At 39.0% G+C, this 19,896-nt stretch overlaps 1 protein-coding gene and 1 pseudogene across 1 annotated transcript in view; one reads left to right on the top strand and one right to left on the bottom strand.

The window, feature by feature from the left end:
* ARHGAP28 (Rho GTPase activating protein 28) overlaps positions 1-19,896 on the top strand; it is a 205,399-nt gene that overhangs the window by 38,773 nt on the left and 146,730 nt on the right. The gene's annotated exons all lie outside the window — the stretch shown is intronic.
* LOC112322822 (interferon-inducible double-stranded RNA-dependent protein kinase activator A pseudogene) lies at positions 18,852-19,722 on the bottom strand (annotated as a pseudogene).

The raw sequence follows: 19,896 nt of genomic DNA, 5'->3' as shown, positions 1-19,896 counted from the left end.
ACTGGGAATCATAGAGACATATTGAGGATTAATATGAGGCCTGGATTTATGTTATGATGTTACAACCCCAGGGAAATAAAATCGATACAGATTTGGTAACGGAACATTTAAGTAGTGATCAATGTGCCACCTACCTCTCCTGTTGAATTAAGAAGTAAGCAATGACGCCCTGGCTGGTATGGCTCAGTTGTTTGGAGCATCATCCCATATGTAACCGAAGAGTAAGGGGTTCGATTCCTGGTCAGGGCATATACCTAGATTACGGGTTCCGTGGACTTTGCTATATGATCCCCGGTCTGGGCACCTGCGATCCCCAGTACGGGCATGAACGAGAGGCCACTAACTCATGCTTCTCTCTTGCACTGATGTTTCTCTCCCTTCCTCTGTCCCTAAAAAAAAACAATGAAAACGTATCCTCGGGTGAGGATTGAAAAAAAAAAAGAATTAAGCAATGAGAAGGATATAGGAATTTTCCAAAATTGTGTGATCTCTCTTTGTGTCCTTCTTTCCATCATTCCAAAGATAGTGGGGCTGGAGACATCAGAGACGCAGGAACAGGCTGACTGTCCAATGTTTTTAAGCAACTTTGGTAAATTCTTTAAAAACTGGTGTGAAGGCTCTTTTCAGAGTTCGGTAGATTAAAACATTGAACATAGAGCTGTTGACCCTACACAAGCAGGACTAGACATCCAGTTCACTGGACAGCCCCAGAAGAAAAGGATGAGCCCTTCCCCTTGAGAAGCATAGAGGGTGCTTTCCCCAGGACTAGTCCTCAACAGTTCAAGGGGAGCTATACATTTTTGACTTTGAGGGACATTTTCTAAATGCCTGTGAGCCCCTTCTTTGTGCTGTGTTAAACACCTATTTCCCAAATTTGGGGGGAGGTGCTGGGAAAAAACCTAAAGCTTATATACTCTTCTTTATACATGTCACTGCATGGAATTGCAGGTTTTCTGGAAATATTATTTAGAAGATTCAAAGTAAGGAATTCCTGAGGCAAACATAATAATTACCTCAGATGTGAAGTGAGGAGGGGGAGCTTAAAATTCACACAGCGTAAATAAGATTGTTCTGTTCTTGGTTTAGGCCATAGATTCTGCTGCAGAGTCTGTTGCCTTCTTGCCTTGTAATATTATATCCCAACGCACGGGAAAGGAAGGGAAATGCAAATTATCCACTCTTCCTTCTAGTTGGTTGATCTAGTTAAAAGTTTGTAGGGAGCCAGGCCAGATAATGAGGTTTTATGGTATTTGTGAATTTTTTTTACTCGATATCTGTCCACTTATTATTGCCTTAGATACATGAGAATTGTGGTTTTTAACCAGAGGAAATCAAAGGCAAAGTGGGAAATAATGATTTATTTATAGTAAGAGTCATGTAAGGACATAGGATGGCTTTAGAGTTGTTGTAAAGTAATATGGAATTTATTGCTTTGAAAATGGGTTTTTATTAATGAGGTGTTTTTTAATCCTAGTTGCACATGTGGCACTGTATAATGTAAGTTTGAATAAAATACTGGTTAAAATCAATTAAAATGAATTGAATACTTAGCAAGCTTTTCCTTTTAAGTGATTACTGTTTCCTTCTATTCTCCATTTCACTACTGATACCTTAGATATGACTTAAGAGCAGACAGATTCAGATGTCCTGGCAGATAGGGATTTAGTTCTCACTCTGATCCTTTCAGACAGTTACTCAAGTAGCAAAAAGTTTTATTAAAGAGTCTGTAGGCAAATTTGGAACAAATCATATTTTTCAAGAAGTAAAGCTTAGAAACCAATAAGGAAATTCTACTTCTCATTTAGAACATCCTATCCGTGATTATTAAAAGCCTTAGTTTGGGTATAATTTTTTTTTTATCTTATACCTTTACTGAACTATATATAAAGTTACAGTTGCTCTCTTCCTTTCTATAATTCTCTCAATTATTATTAAAATGTTACTAATTTTTACCCAATTATTCTGCGTAAAGCGTGGTTGGCTAATTCTAGCTTGAGCTCTGCACTGAACATATTTAAGAATTTTAAATAAGCCACAGATGCTTATGGAACATCAGTCTTAAGTGAATAAAGGAATTGAAATCTAGAACTCATGTATGACAGGAAGTACATATGGAAATTACAAGAATCAGAAAGAAAAGTAAAAAGTAACTAAAATTTGAGCACTCTCACTGAATGCTATCTGACCTTGAAAAAAAAAATTAAAGCTGTAACAGAGAAACTAGGCTCCTACAGCCCAGCCGCAGAGTTGCCCTGCTGCAGAGTAATCTGCCCTTAACTTTCACCCAGGAATTTCTGCTCTCCGCTGTGCTAGAAGGCATAGTGTCCTGCACTCAGAACTTTGGTCACAGCCCTGGCCAGGTGAGTCAGTTGGTTGGAAAGTCATCCAGTACACCAAAACGTTGTGGGTTTGACTCCCAGTCAGGGCCCGTACCTAGGTTGGGGGTTCAATCTCCAGTTGGGGTGCATATTGTAGGCAACCATTTGATGTCTCTCTCTCTCTCTCTCTCTCTTTCTCTCTCTCTCTCTCTCTCTCTCTCTCTCTCTCTGCCCCCTTTCCACTCTAAAATCAATAAACAGCCGTGGCTGGTGGGGCTCAGTGGACTGAGCACTGGCCTGTGAACCAAAGGGTCGCTGGTTTGATTCCCAGTCAGTGCATATGCCTGAGTTGTGGGCCAGGTCCCCAGTAGGGGGCGTGCAAGAGGCAACCACACACTGATGTTTCCCTCCCTCTCTTTCTCCTTCCCCTCTCTCTAAAAATAAAATAAAATAAAATCTTAAAAAAATAAAATCAATAAACATACCCTTGTGTGAGGATTTAAAAAAATTGGTCACAGGTGGTTGATTATTTTCTCAAATGGGGATTCATTAAGATTGTAGTGAAAACCTTGTTGGTTCAATAAGAAGGCTGCAGTAGTTATTGTCTCTTTTCTAGGAGAGGGTTATCACAATATAGTGAATAATTTTAGGGAGTTAAAAGGAACTTGTGATTAAAAGATTTGCAGTAGGAGTTCACACAAAGCATTCACTATGCTAAAAAATGATGTGAGTGAGCTCTGGCCAGCGAACCAAAGGATTGCTGGTTCGATTCCCAGTCAGGGCACATGCCTGGGTTGTGGGCCAAGTACCTGGTGGTGGGTGTGTGAGAGGCAACCACACATTGATGTTTCTCTCCCTCTCTTTCTCCTTCCCTTCCCCTCTGCCTAAAAATAAATAAATAAAATCTTTAAAAAATACAATAAAACATGATGTGAATCTCTTCTGAAATGCAGTTATATAGCCTAATCATATACACCTATGTAAATTTAAACCAAGCAACCAAACTACCTGTTTTGGAGAACTGCAGTGAGTAGATAAGTTTTTTCTCCCTTTACAAACATTTTTCATCTTCCAAGTAAAAGGTTTTTTACAGTTTTTTAATGCTGTGATTCAAAGCAAAAGTAGTATAATTCATAGGAGAACTCTCAGGGCCAAGACCCTCTTATCCTAAAAATAAGACTGTAATCCTTACGACACCAAGACATTCTCAGGGTCAGGTGAGAAGCAAAGTCAGAATTCAGCCAGTACAATAGACGGTGGTATTGGATAATGAATATACAGTGAAATGTTGAAAGTTAAAGACACAACTTCTATGAAATTGTTTTAGAAAATAATTTGAAACTAGTAAAAAGCTTTTCTACTGACATTTCTATTGTTTTTTAAACACATTCAAAACACTTTCTAAAGTCACTTGCAATTCCTTTGCAGTATAAAAGATTCATAACTAGAAAAGGGGATTAATTTGACAAAGTAACAATTAGTGTTGATTTCAGATTTATTATCTAAAGCTTATCTCAACTCGCTTTAAGCTATTGCAATAGAACTTCCCCTTTAAAACTTCTCTCACCATTACTATTACTTTACATTCTAATCTTTAATTCATATGAAGATATTTGTTACAGTTAGTGTGGGTCAGTGACTCAATCTCTTCCAAAGGATACAACACTGAATGGGCCTTGTCTTTCCCTGGATCCATTTCACATCACTGATTTCACCTGGGTGAATTCAGAGTACAAATGTGGAGGTACTATATAGTCATGCCAGGGGCCTTAGAATATAGGAAAATTAATTCATGAGATTATACTCATGTTTCTCTGTGTACAATAACCCTTTCCTCCCCAAGTTAAGTCGCAGACTTTAAAATGCACGTAGACATAGAGGCCAGAGTGCGTACACTGCATGATTCCAGTCATATCCTATACAAAAATATGGAAAACTAATCTACAGTATCAGAGCTCAAGATAGTGGTGCCCCAGGGGTGGAAGTGGGGGCAGAGTGTCAAAGGAACGTGGGGCCATCATGGCCAAGTTATATTATGTCATGAAGGCTCAGCTCCCCCATCTGGAGAAAAGTGTATAATAATATGTATAGAGTTCTTTGCCCACCGTGTGGTGTATAGTAAGGGTTTAATAAGCAGTAGGTTCTGTTAATAGTCAATGATCTACTCATAGTCCCTCAGGCTTCTCAAATTTAGGAGGTCCATTTTGATTTTGTTATCTTGCTTCACCATTATTGACATATTTGCTGGGAACATACAAACTATTCCCCTTTTCCCTCCTGCGCCCCAGCAATCACCAAGTCTGTTGACTAGCTTTTCAGAATACTGGTGCATCGGTTCCTTTCATCCCCATGGCATGACTCAAGCCGTCAGCCTTTCTCCCTTCTCTTAGCTCAAATGCCTGCCAGGTGCTTACTCTGCTTTCATTCCCCCACCCCCCCCAAACCCCTCAAAACTCCTTAGATGGAGACAGCATAGTTTTTCTGAAATGGAGTTCAATCATGTCCCACATGTGCCCTGCTTGAAATTGTACACTGTGTTTCTATTTCCCTTAGGATAAACTCTAACTGCTTAACATTTAAACTATCTCATAAGGCCTTACAAGGCCTGATTTGCTTCTACTTCTCTCTAGATTCACCTCTTGCTGCTTCTTCTTTACAATCTACATTGCAAAAGGGTTTAATTTTATTCAGTTTCTTTTCAACATGTTAGACCATTCTCTTTCAATTCATACATGTTATTCCTGCTGTTAGAAATAGTTCTCTTCTCTGTGCCTCTCCGTGTCTCCCCCGCTGTTACATGCTGAATTGTGTTCTAATCTATATTACAGTATGTTGGAGTCCTAACACCCAGTATATTAGAATGTGACTGTATTCGGAGATAAGGCAATTGAGTTAGGATGGGGTCATTCTGGTTGGCCCTGCTGCAGTCTGATTGATCGTATAGGAAGAGGGGGTCACATACCAGCACAGCAAGAAGACCAAGTGAAGACAGTGGGAGAAGATGGCCATCTTCCAGCCAAGGAAAGAGGTCGCAGAATGAAACCAGAACTGCCGATACTTTGCTCTCAGACTTCCAGCCTCTAGAACTGGAAGAAAATAAATGTCTCTGTTTAAGCCACTCAGCTGATGGGATATTGTCGGGACGGCCCTAACTAACTCTGTACTCATGATGAATTTATTTCATTCTTCAGGACTGAGCTTAGAAGTCACTTGATCTTTCCTGGGTTAGACCAGCTGCAATTTCATATGACATCGTCAATGCATTGACCAGTGACTATAGGCCAGGCCCAGTCACAGTGTTTTGCCTTGTGTCATCTATTTAATTCTCAGAATACCTTTATGATGGGGAGATAGCTTTATCATCCTAAATTTACTGATCAGAAAACTGGGGAAAAGAGAGATTGCCAATCAATGTGATTGTGTACAAATCACCCAACTTCTTTCTTCAGTTCTTATTTGTCAAGATAGACTATTCTTATACAAGTATTACTAGAGTTTGACTCCAGACTAGCCTTATTTACCTTATCATAGCATTCATCCAATGTTATTGCAAATACTTGTTTAATTTTCTTCTCCAGGAACACAAAGTCTGTCTGTGTTTTTTCTGGCCAGTGTCCAGCACAGTGTGTGGCCCACAAATATCTGTTGGATGCTCCCAGCCCTGGGGTGCTGAGGCACGTGAACTGCCATAGCAATCCTATCCAGACTGCACATGGGAAGGAGAGCAGCAGCTGTGTGCTTCCAGTGGAGGGGGTGAGAGACAGAAGTGTGGCTGATGGACTCCAGTGAGCACGGCGTCTCTCAGCATCTCCCTTTTCTTTCCCCACAGTTTTTGCAGTTCTGTTTGGGTCAGGAAGGGAAAGTATGAAAGCAGACAAGTAATTATCCAGAAATATAACTAATCTATATCCCTACATTCGTTTGGCCTTCTCTTGGCTATTTTGTTCTTTTGAAACATTAAATACAGTTCTTAAGAAATTTAAGAATAGATGATAAAATCTAATGATACATAATTTTTTTTAATCCTCACCTGAGGATGTGTTTAGAGAGACAGACAGAGAGAGAAACATCAATCTATTGCCTCCTGCACGCCCCAGCTGGGGATTGAACCTGCAGAGTAGGGACGTGCCCTTACCAGGAATCAAACTGCGTCCTTCTGGTGTAGCAGCTGATGTTTCAATTAACTGAGCCACCCAGCCAGGGCTAATTCTACACAATTTAATTTCTACAAGAGAAGAGTCCTCATTGAATAAAAGAATAAGCCTGAGTAAATTTAGTGAAGGACAAATAGCTCACTTATTGAATGATTTGGTGTTTTAAAAAATAAGGCAAGTTGGCACATTTTCTAGAATTTCACAGGTACTTCCTACAATCCAAAGTTCATTAACACTAACATACTGGCCCTGTCCAGGCACCCAGTGAAAGCTGGGCCAGGCTAGCTCAGAATTAGAATTTTAAACTTAAAAGAAACTTTTAATTCATTTAAATTTTTGGCGATTGATTAATGACTTAGTATGTGCCAGACATCAGGGACATGAAGGTAATGATGATATCGGATAGCATCCTGCTGTTCTGGAACAGCCAGTACGGACTTGCTGCTCTATGCCCATAGGCAAAACTCTGGAGAAAGAGTCTGGGGGAAAGGAAAAGGAATCCTTTATTTAAAGTATATGAAATAATGGCAGGTTTCTGCGTCAAAGCCCGTTTCCTCTAAAACATCCAAAGAAAATCACCCTGCCACCCTCTGCCAGCTCAGTTTAAGGTTGCCCAGGAAGCCCTTCTCCCACCCGAAAGCACCATTCTTTAAGAAACGCAGCTAGCTTAGCTGGTTTCCAGTCACTGCCTGGCTTTCGGCAACCTTGAGAGTCTGTGTGTCCAGGCGTCTTACTCCTAGGGCGCTGGCCTCTTTCTCTGGTGCGTCTGTGTGCCTATCTGGCCAGGACCCATGCAGCACAGCTCTGGTCATCAGTGCTGCTGCTGCTGCTGTGGCTTCCGTGCAGGGGAGGAATGTGGGGCTCGTCGCTTGGCTGTGGAGCTTCCAAGACTGGCACTGATAGGTCTGCTAAGCCCTGCCCTGCACATTGGTGCAGTGGGTCTGAGGCCCTGCCTGGGTTGGAGCAGGCAGAGCAGCAGCGACTGTGGGTGACTGCAACTGGGGCTCCCACTGGAGGAGTGGCCACTCTGGCGACTTCTGACACAGAAGAGGGGATGGTTCCCCCCTCCCCATTTCTGAGAGGGTGGTTTCCCCCTCCCCTGCCATTATAATAAGACAGTCTCTGCCCTCAAAGAGACAAACATGGGAGCAAATACATGCAGTGAGGGAGACAAGGGCTGGGATGGAAATATGTTCAAGACCAAGGGCACAAAGGAGGCAGCAGCTATTACTGCCTGGGGAAACAGCAGAATTCTGTGGGGGAAGTGGCCTTAACTGAGCTCTGAGAGAGGAATCCTTGAAACACATGAAGTGCCACTTAGAAATAACACCAATTACTTATGCATCTTTCCATTAGAATGATATTATTAAAGATTAATTAAAATAAAAAAATAAAACCAGTTACTTCAGATAATTCTTTTGACACATGACATGAAACTTAATTCTAAGTACAAAATCATCATCAAAAATTACTTTCAAAAAATGGTCATAGCCATAATTCAAGTACACCTACTTCCTACTCAAGTTCATCTTTATTTTTTTGAATATATTTTGTTGATTATGCTATTAGAGTTGTCCCATTTTTTCTCCCCTTTATTTCTCTTCACCCTGTACCCTCCCTCCCACCATCATTCCCCTACTTTAGTTCATGTTCATAGGTCGTACATATAAACTTTGGCTTCTCCATTTCCCATACCATTCTTAACCTCCCCCTGTCTATTTTGTACCTACCATTTATGCTTCTTATTCCCTGTACTTTCCCCCCCAATTCTCCCTTCTACCCCTCCTCACTAACCCTCCATGTGATATCCATTTCTGTGATTCTGTTCCTGTTTTAGTTGTTTGCTTAGTTCACTTTGTTTTTGTTTTTTTAGGTTCAGTTGTTGATGGTTGTGAGTTTGTTGTCATTTTACTGTTCATAGTTTTGATCTTCTTGTTTTAAATAAGTCTCTTTACCATTTCATGTAATAAGATCTTGGTGATGATGAACTCCTTTAACTTTACTTTGCCTGGGAAGCACTTTATCTGCCCTTCTATTCTCAATGATACCTTTGTTGGATAGAGTAATCTTGAATGTCAGTTCTTGCCTTTCAGGACTTTGAATACTTCTTTCCAGCCCCTTCTGGCTTGCAGTGTTTCTTTTGAGAAATCAGCTGACAGTCTTATGGGAACTGCTTTGTAGGTAACTGTCTCCTTTTCTCTTGCTGCTTTTAAGATTCTCTCCTTATCTTTAATTTTGGGTAGTGTAATTATGATGTGCCTTGGTGTATGCTTCCTTGGGTCCAACTTCTTTAGAACTCTCTAAGCTTCCTGGACTTCCTGGAAGTCTATTTCCTTTGCCAGATTGGGGAAGTTCTCCTTCATTATGTTTTCAAATAAGTTTTCATTTTCTTGCTCTTCCTCTTCTCCTTCTGGCACCCCTATGATTTGGATGTTGGAATGTTTAAAGATGTCCTGGAGGTTCCTAAGCCTCTCCTCATTTTTTTGAATTGTTTCTTCATTCTTTTCTGGTTGAATGTTTATTTCTTCCTTCTCCTCCAAACTGTTGATTTGAGTTCCAGTTTCCTTCCTGTCAGTGTTGGTTCCCTGTACACTTTCCTTTATTTCACTTTTCATAGCTCTCACTTCTTCCTCTATTTTGTGACCATACTCAACCATTTCTGTGAGCATCCTGATTACCAGTGTTTTGAACTGTGCATCTGATAGGTTGGCTGTCTCTTCATCTCTTAGTTGTATTTTTTCTGGAGCTTTGATCTGTTCTTTCACTTGGGCCATATTTTTTTTTGTCTTGGTGCACCTGTTACATAGTAAGGGATGGAGCCTTAGGTATTCCCCAGGGTGGGGCAGCCCACATGGCTGGTTTGTGATGCTGTATGTGGGGGAGGTGTCCAAGAGGGAACGATGCCACTTGCTCAGCTCTTGGCAGCTTTCAGTCACTTCACCCACTACCCACAAGCAAATTGGGCTCTTCTGGTGCTGATTTCCAGGTGGGTGTGTTTGTGTACATTCTAGGACCCTGCTGGTCCCTCCAATGAACTCTCTTGTGAGGCTGGGAATTTCTCCTGCCTCCTCAATTCCCACAGGTTTTTTTCAGTCGGAGGTTTTGAGGCTTTATTTCCCCATGCTGGACCCTGGGTTGCCTAGTCTGTCTCACTCCCCAGTTTTTCCTGGTTTACCCACATGCAAATGTGGGATCCCCACTCTGCCAGCCACCACCTTGCTTGCCTTGGTCCTCCAGCTGCCTCCTTGCTGAGAGTCCTCTCCACCCTGGTGGTCCATCTCTGCCCCTCCTACTGGTCTGGATGTTTCCCCTTTAATTCCTTGGTTGTTGAACTTCCATACAGTTCGATTTTCTGGCAGTTCTAGTTGTTTTTTGTTTTTAAATTTGTTATCCTTCTTTTGGTTGTGCAAGGAGGCAAAGTGTTTCTATGTATGCCTTCATCTTAGCTGGAAGTCTCATCTTTATTTTATATTAGATGTGACTCATTTTATTAATTACATTTATTTTGAATCTACATTAAGTAACTCAATTCAACATTTATTGAACACTTACTGAACTTGTGCCAGGCACTGTTCTAGGCTCTGGCACAGAGAGTTGAATTTCTTGCTCTTTGGTTCACAGTCTCAGAGGGAGACCAATAAGCCTTTTAGAATGCAGGTGTTAACTGCACCCAGTAATATGTGTTTAACTCTGATTAGTGAAGGAGCCTGGTAGGGTTTCTTTTCTTGGATGTAGTAACATTTGGATAGGGTTTTGAAAGCTAAATAAAATTGGAATTTTAAAAGAAAGCAAAAACACCCCCTGGTATTGAATTTTAAGTGCAGTGTTTATGGGGTATTTTCTCTATATAATATCAAATAATTAATAACTGCATAGACTGACCTCCTGTACTTGTATGTGCTACAGCATGTGACAATGTACATGCCTGTTTAGGTCTATTTTGTACATATAAAGAATATTATCTGCATCTCCTTTATTAATATTATCTGTATCTCCTTAATCTTTTAATATTCAGACTAATAAAAGAAAAACCCAGGAGAAAGAAGTAAGATGTCTTTAATATCCTAACAGTGTGGTAGAGGATAACATCTTTGTTCACAGCATTGTAACATTGAGCTTTTTATGACCTGGTCTGTGCACAGAAAATTTTGTGTTTTTCTCATTAGGAAGTTAGAATTAGAAAACCACAAGAAAAGAGTGTCATATGTTTCCTGTTGAAAAGAAAGGACATTTAACTTAGGTGAATTGCAGAGTCAAAGTTTCCGACAGAAAGCTTAACAGTATCTACGTACCACATGTGTCTGTGACAGAAAGGCTAATCACTTTTTATTTCCTGTAAAACAGAGATAGCTTCCTCACTTTCCATGGATATTGATGCAATACAGGAATTGAAATTCTAGTTTAACTTATATGCACGGTCATCCCCATAGTCTGTCCATCAGTTTTTGTATCACCATCCATTTCTATATACAGACATACAAATTGAAATATAATCTTTAGTAAGTTAATGGCTTATATTCATTCGCCACCCAACAAATATGTATTGAACCTACTAAGTATCAGGCCTTTTTTTTCTTTCTTTTTTTTTGTATGTTCAAATGCAGTTGGCTTTTTGACACTGGGGACACAGTAGTATTCAAAACAAAACAGACAATAATTTCTGCCGTCATGAGGCTTTCATTTTAGGGAGTAGAAAACAAGTAAGTTAAGCTTTTAGTTAGTATATCCTGAATTGTAATAATTGCTGTGGGAAAAAACCTAAAAACGGGTCAAAGTGTAAGGGGCTAGGTGAGGGGTTGTTGCAATTTAAGATTGGATGGTAGGGAGGGATTCACCAAGAAAATAACATTTGAACTTAGACCTGAAAATATCTAATCTGCCAGAGAGAACAGCAGGTACAAAGGCCCCTGATGCCTGTTGTTTCAGGAAACAGCAAGAAGGCTAATGTTACTACAGTGGAGAGAATAAGGCAAGTGGGTAGTATAGTAAGAGATGATGTGGGGGAAGGTAAAGGCAGGTCAGAGAACATTGGATCTAGTCAACCATTTTAAAAACTTTTTTTATAGTACTTTAGTCTAGATATTCGTCTATTAAACTGCATTGAACATCTGTTTTGTATCAGGGATTATATAAAGTGCCAGGGAGACAATAGGCTTATAATTCTTGCCTTCAAGTGTAACACTTGCTTTTAAGTAGTTTATGTTATAGCAGTGAGTTTCCTTAATAATGATATAACTAAGAACATGGACTGGACACTTTTATACCAGGCATTGCCCTAAGGGCTTATATGTATAAGGACATATATAATCAGTTTATATATATATAAATTCCTTTGATATCACAGCATTACTATAAAATAGGTACTGCTACCCGTGGCTGGGGAAACTAAGGCCACAAAAAGTCAAGTAACTTGCCCAGGTTTATGTGGTTAGTCAACAGCAGCACTAGGCTTCAAACCTACGGAGTCTCACCCCAGAGCTCAGCCCGTGACCATGGTACATACAACCCGATCTCTCATAGGACGTAGGCCACCTCTTACGAAGATTTCTTGTCTGAGGAGGGAGAGCCTTGCAGGGCAACGTTAGCGTGGTGTAATCCTCGGAGTCCGACAGATCCTGGGTGCAGCTCCGACCTCCCCTTTTCTTTACTCTGGCAATGTACATAACTGAACCCTTTTACCCTCAGTTTTTCTAATCCTCAGGACTGGGGAGAACAACACCTTATAGATAAGTTGTCAAGATTTAATTATAGTTGATCCTTGAACAACATAGGTTTGAACTGGATGGGTCCACTTCTACATAGAATTTTTAAAATAAATAGAATAAATGTATTTTTTCCTCCTTATGATTTTCTTAATAACATTTTCCTCTAGCTTATTTTTTGTAAGAATACAGTATATAGTACATATAACATATTAAATGTTTTAATCGACTGTGTATGGTATTAGTAAGGCTTCCCGTCAACAGCAGGCTATTAGTAGTTAAGTTTGGGGGAAGCCAAAAGTTATACATGGATTTCAACAGCCTGGGAGGGTTGACACCCATTCCCTTTGCATTGTTCAGGGTCAGTTGTAGATGGAATGGGAACATCATAGTACACTGTTTGACCCAACCTGGGTACACAGTAAATAGTTTGTTTTCACCCCTTTCCATTCCACAAGTCATGTAAATATTACCCAGCAATTATATTTGCCTTGCAAGTCTTCTAGTCACAGAGAATACTTGAGCAAGTATGATTCTTCTTGTCTTACGCTACAGGTTTACAAAGTTCTGTAAATACATGTAGCATCCTTTTCTCGTTCCAACACCTATGGGTTGGTTAAGTTTTGTGTGTAGAGCTGAACTGATTTCTTTTTCCTCTGGGTCAGTGGAAGCCAGCCATTTCTGCCGTGCGCAGCTCCACCCTGCTTACCTTTCAATATGACACCGTCTCACGTGCTGTTACTATACTGTTCGCAAATGCTACTGTAGCTCTGGGAATGTGCTGTATTATTGAAAAAGCTTTTCTACTTGGCATGTTGCCCTGCTGCTGAAAGCTCACTGAAGAACCATATTATTATTTCCTCATGTTATATTTTACCTGGTTCAGCTTATTATACCTATAGAGATGCCTGACAAAGTCATTCCCAGAAGTAGAAGACCTTATAGAAATACAAATTCCTGCATTGGGAAAGTGGACACAGTAAATGGCACACTGGGGAATTCTCTTCAACTTGTAAGCATCAGAAGCTAGCTGTGTAATCCTGGGCCAGCTGGTTAAGCTTCTTGTGTCTCATTCACCATCAGAAGCCTGGCTATGCAACCCTGGCCAAGTTACGTAACTTCTCTGTACCTCCATTTCTTTATCTGTAAAACGATGGTAGTAAGAATGCAGTCTCATAGAGTGGTGAGATTAGTTAGTATATCTCAAGCACGTACAACACTAGCCAGCATTAAATACAATATTTTATTGTCATTATTTTAAGCTTGGAGTGACATCAAGATTGTTCATGTCTCCCTATAAAAGTCCAGACTATGGTTTGGCTTGCTAATATAAAAAATACGAACACTTCAGAAAAGTAAAAGTTGTCTCACTTATGAATGATCACTGATCAAAATCAAAGACAACCTATGAGGTAGGGCAAATAGCTTGTTTGACTTAAAAAGCGAGGATCACACTTGGTTTTGTTATTTGTCCTTCCTTGTTGAATGTGTATATTATTAAATAATAACGGCTTTCTTCAGTTTGTTTCCTGTAGAAGAATTACCAAAGGCTGTTGAATACACCCCAAGCCTAAGAGCTGTTGAAAATAGCCAATAAAATCAAGCTTTAGTAGAAGTATGGCATAGATGCAACAGTCATCCTGTGACTTAATATCCTTGCTATGCAGTTGAATTAATGATCATTGGCACATAACCACTAACAGTCAAAGCTGGCTGTTCACAGCTCATTGTAAACAAGAACTATTTTCTGTCCTGGATTCAGAGCACATTTCCTCTTGACAATCATTTTGCTTCTTTTGTTCCCAGTAATCATTTTAGGACCATTTGTGTTTTCAAGGAAACAGTTTAATTTCCAGACTCTTTTTTTCCAAAAAAAGATGGGCTGAGATCTCAACACATACTAAAACCTATTTTAAAACTTGCTTGTAACTGAAGGTATTAGTTACTAATTTCTCTCTAATTTTATGCAAGTACTATTATTACATTAGCAATATGCATTCGCCCTTCATTTTCCCTTCCTGCTGTATCTGTACTAGGAAGTATCTTTTCAGTTTTTACTCCTAGTGGAATAAGGACTTTTGAAAATGAAAATATGTCAGCCTTTTCCAGCCAAAAGAAGCTACAGTTACAACGCTGGTAAAGCTGGTTTTCTTTTGTCCACTAATAGATTACTGACATGTGAAAAGTACAATAAAATCATCAACCAATGTTTAAAATGTTTTTGTTAAAAGAAGGATTATTAAAGAACACAGCAAATACAGAAGCAGTAAGTTTTGAGCAACAGCTAATATTTTCTTTGATCTCTTCGTCTCAGACATTAAACTTGAAATGTGTTTAGAAATAGCACTAGAATAATTCTTTTACTACATCAGAAACTGCCAAAGTTTGATAAACAACCAAAATTGTACGAATTTCATTTTCCAAGAGAGTCCTTAACAATTTTGTTTAATACTGCCGCTGGCTACCTACCTCTCTTGCTCCGCACACCCTCCCGGACCCACCTTAACCCTACTCATCTTTTCTTATTTTCATGATACTTACTATCTTTTTAAACACTACATACTTTCTGTATTTACTGTCCTGATTATCTTTATCATTAGACTTAAACTTCATGAGGGTAAGAGACTTCATGTTGTTTTCTGATGAATTTAAAATGCCAAGAACTGTGTCTTGTATATAGCACTCAGTAAATATTTGTTTGATCAATGAAAATTCTAAGTTTCTTCTTTGTATTGAGTCAAGTCATTTTTACTGCCCATTAAAAGGGACATTATATATATACCATATTAGAAGACTCCATGGGAATTATTTTCATGTTTTCTCTTAGTATACTTTATACAAATAAAATTTGAGAAGGCAATAATAAAATTCTGATTAAAATTATCTTTCATGGCTTCCCATTATTTAAGGATAAGGGCAGCTAATGACGATTGGGAGAACTGTGTGAGGTCCCAAGGTGCCTACTTTGAAGGGGGCTGAAGCATCATTGTCCTATGTACAATGTTTCATGTATCTTGTGTCTTCTTCAATAAATGTCTCTATTTTTCCTACTACATGGCCGGATAAAACCATATGTTTCTGGACAGAACTCGTATGTTCTTTGGCTACTCCCTTCACCTTCTTTCTTCAGTCTCCACTCCCTTCTCCCCTCTGACAGCCATCAGCCTGTTCCATGTTTCCATGTGTCTGTTTCTATTTGGTTTGTCAGTTTATTTTCTTCCTTAGATCCACATATAAATAAGATCATATGATATATATATATATTTTTGACTGGCTTATTTCACTTTCAAATTTTTGATAGCATATCAGGGAGGCTGTCTAGGCCAAGAGTTTTCTTTGTGATGAAGTTTTAAACTATGAGTTCAGTTTCTTTAATAAATACGGGCAGATTTGCTTCTTCCGCTGTCAGTTTTAGTAGTTCACATCTTTTGAGAAATTTGACCATTTCCTGGGAGCATTCACTGAATTTTTTGGCATTCTTGGTTGTTATAATATTTCATCATTATCCATTTATTGTGGGTAGGATACTCATTGTATTTAGGGACAATCATCTTTTTCCTTCCTGATACCAGTCATTTTTGTCTTCTCTCCTCTTTTCTTCATTGAACCATTACAAATTTATAAGTTTTATTCATCTTCTCCAAAACCAAGCTTTTAAAAAACTTACTTCCTCTATTTTTCACCTGCTTACTCTTTTTCTTTAATTGATTTTTATTCTTAGTTATTTCTTTTCTTTGATTTATTTTGAGCTTACTTTGTTCTTCTTTTACGAGCTTCCTAGGATGGACATTAGTTATTGACCTGTTTTCTAGATTAATACAAGCATTTGATGCAATAAAATTGCTTCTCTAAGGACTGCTTTAGTAGCATCCCACGAATACTGGTATGTTGTAATTTTCCTATTATTCAGTTTAAAATATTTTCTAATTTCCCTTAGGATTTCTTTTTTGATCTCTGGATTTTTAGATATCTTTACTGATTTCTAAATGAATTTTATTTTTATAGTCAAAGAACATACTTTGTATGAGTTAAGTACCTTAAAATTTATTGAGAAGTGTTTTATGGCCATGCATATGATTTATCTTGGTATTGTTCCCTGTGAACTTAAAAGAATGTGTATTCTGCTCTTTTGAGTGGGAGTATTCTATAAATATCCATTAAGTTAATTTGTTATTTAAGCTTTCTATAGTCTTCTTGATTTTTTGTCTACTTGTTCTATTGTTACTGAGAGAGGAGGGTTGACATCTCCAACTATGATTGGGGTTTATCTGTTTCCCCTTTCAGGTCTGAGAGTTTTCACTTCAGATGTTTTGAAGCCTTGTGGTTTATGTATACACATATAGGATTATTGGTTTCTGTTTATGAAATTAGCCTTTCATCATTAAGAAATATTGCTCATTGTCCTTGGTCATATCCCTTATTCCAAAGTTGCGACAGCAATAGACTTGTGCTATTCCGACCTGTTTCCGGAAGTAGTTTACTTAGCCCTACACTCCTCAGCTGTCACACTTTTAGGATCTGCCACGTAGTCGCACTGTGGCTATGCTCGCAACAGGATGCTGTTAACCTGTGACTGAGCACAACATGATACTAGAGATGGGCCGTTTCTACCCAGTGCCAGGTCTTCTGATGGCCAGAATCTGCTGGGAACAGCCAGTTAGACTGGCTGAGTTGTTCTTGGACCTGCACTGCAGTGTGAGGCTCTTCCAACCCAGAATTTTCTCCTCCTCTCCTTTCACAAGTATCAGATCTGCAGTCATGTCTGAAGGCCTTTCTCTACCCAGTCCTGCTCCCTCTCACCTTTATCTTCCACAAGTGTGTCCTCCAATACATCTCTTGAACTTCTGATTCAGTTCTTGATATCTGCTTCCCCTTCAGTTCTTGATATCTGCTTCCCTGCAAGACCCAAACTACCATAGAAGTCTGCTTTGTCGGAATTAACATGGCTATGCATGCTTTCTTGTGATTAATGTTTGCCTGGTAAATTTGGTCCACCCTTTTACTTTTACACTGTGTCTTTATAATTAAAGTGTTTTTCTTGTAGGCAGCATCTAGGGCTGGGTTTAATCTACTATCTTGCTATATGTTTTCTATTTATCCCATCTGTTCTCTTTCTTCCTTTTCCTCTTTCCTGTCCTTCTTTTGAGTTACTTACGTATTATTATTACTTTTAGTATTCCGCTTTATTTCCACTCTTGACTTATAGCTCTTTGTTGATTATTTTTAGTGGTCACTCCAGAGTTTACACTATGCCACTTTATCTTATCACATCCCGCCTTCAAGTTATAGTATATGTATAATGTAAGAACATTTTCACTTTATGCTTTTATTTTCTCCTCTCTGTCCTTTGTGATATTGTTGTCATACATTTTATTTATTATATATGCCATAAACCTTATAGTGCATTGTTATTATTTTTATTTTAAACAGTCAATTTTATTTTAAAGAGGTAAAAATATGAGAAAATACTTTTTTATGTGACCACATACTTACACATTCCCACACTTTTATTCTTTTGTGTAGTTTCCAGTTTCCATCTGGTATTGTTTTCTTTCTTATTGAAAACATATACTCTGACATTTCCTGTAGTACAGATCTACTGGCCGTGAATTCTCTGTACTTTTGTTTGTCTAAGATTAGATTTATTTAGTCCTTGTTTTTGAAGGATATTTTCACTGGGTATAGAATTCTAGGTTGACCTTTTATTCTTTCAGTACTTGAAAGAAAAAAAAGCTTGTGTTGTTTCTGATGAGAAATTTACAGTCATTCTTGTCTTTGCTCTTCTGTACATAATATGTCTGTGTTTTCCTACTCTGCTACTTTCGCTTTTTTTCTTTATCTCTGTTTTTAGCAATTGTATCAAGCTATCCCTGGCTGTGGTTCTTTGTTTTATCTTTGTTTGGGTTCATTGAGTTTATTGGATCTCTGGTTGATAGTTTTCATAAAATTTGGACACATTTAGCCATTATTCTTTTATATGACTTTTATCCCCCGTTCCCACCCCAGCGCTCCAGTAACACGTATGTCAGATTACTTGATGTTGGTCCACGGGTCACTGAGACTGTTCATTTTTTCAGGTTTTTTTTCTTGTTTTCAGTTTGGGTGTTATCTTTTTATTACTGAGCTATAGTTGACATATTTAATTGATTAGTTATTTTTTTAATTTTTAATATTTGTAACAACAGCTCTTTATTACATGGATTCAAATATGCAGTAGACCAATCATGTTCCCTGACACTGAACAATCACATTCACTAAAAGCCTTTTAGTACATTTCTCAGCACTCAGTTCTAAGGGGCTTCCTTCAAATTCCCTTTATAAAGCCTTGCACAAAGAAGAAGCTAATCACGAGTAAGAAAGACATTGGTAGCAATACTTTCAGATCATAACCTTTATCATCATCAATAAACCTGCATTTCTTCCCTTTACACGCATGGCATTGTACAATGGGGGCTGCACTCTGCCTACAGGACAAAGTGTATACATATAATATACCATACAATGTTGAAGCCATTAAAACAGGCTTAAAAACAACTACTGGGAGATAATTAAATCTGGAGTCTTAATAGAGTCTATGAAGAGATTTAGAAACAGCACACACACTAAACATTACAGTAAACATTTTACTTAGGAAGGGGTAAAAGGGGAATTTTTTAAATGTGCTGCTGAAGGGTTTTCTAAGTTGCTCCAAGTTTACTTTCCTTCGGCTGTTGTCTTAAATACTGCAAAGCGTTGTGAGTGGCATCATTCTGCGTTATCACAGTAGACCCCAGAGCCACAACAGACTGCGATGGGACTGGTGGACCCTTCAGCAAGACACTGGTATCTGTTGGCCCTCAGTTTCCCTGTATCCAGATATATTATATTAAAACCTTGTTCCTTGCTGATTTCACTAAGCAGCTGGATGTAATCTGTATTTGAAATATTGAGGAGGCTTCTTTTCAGTAAGTTGATTTTTTCACCAGAAGAATTCCTCAAGGAATGCCAAGTGCATCCTAAAGAATGACCTACTATGTTGGTTAAGGAAATGTGGTTCTCTGGAGAAATATTACTGAATCTCGCAAGAAATTTCTCAGCAGCATTTCTCTTGGCCTGTTTTTTTGAGGTCCCTTTTCCAGTTTCCATAAATGCCTTGAGCCTGCAAGGTGTATTCTCTGAGCAGTTCCTCCTTTCTGGGAAAGGGTATATTCAGGAAGTCTCTATCCATGATGAATTGCCTATGATGAACAAATAGGATTAAGCTGGGTCCGTGGTTGTTTGGAAGCATCAGACATTAATGGGTCAGGAACTACAGAGCGCTGGCTTTCCCAATGCATATGGCAGCCTCTGCAGCTCTGTGTTTCACCAGCGTCTTGTACCTTCACCTGCTCAGTTTCGTCACCAGTTGCTACTCTGAAGGTGAAAGTGGACACATGTATTTGCACATTGGATATTTCACATTCATAAAGCATTCCAATGTTCTTGGTCTTCCACACGAAGTGGTGTTTTCCTTGGCTTAGCTGTAATCATATTCCCCAAGCTGAAGGCCCTGCTGTCCTTGCACTCCAGTGGCGGGGTCACCATGTGATACCTGCTCTGGCACTGGCTTGGTGGTGAGAACAGAGGGCCTGGCAGCAGGTAGGAAGAGCAATGCGGTGGCAGAAGGATGTCCTCGCTCCCGGGGTCAGCTGGTCCCTGAGAGGAGCGCTCCAGCACCAGCACCACCGCCACTGCCACCTAATA

The sequence above is a fragment of the Desmodus rotundus genome, chromosome 10, assembly GCF_022682495.2.
Source record: "Desmodus rotundus isolate HL8 chromosome 10, HLdesRot8A.1, whole genome shotgun sequence".
NCBI classification, from domain to species: Eukaryota; Metazoa; Chordata; class Mammalia; order Chiroptera; family Phyllostomidae; genus Desmodus; species Desmodus rotundus.
The sequence above is the reverse complement of the archived record's forward strand: the minus strand, read 5'-3'. Positions and strand labels throughout refer to the sequence as shown.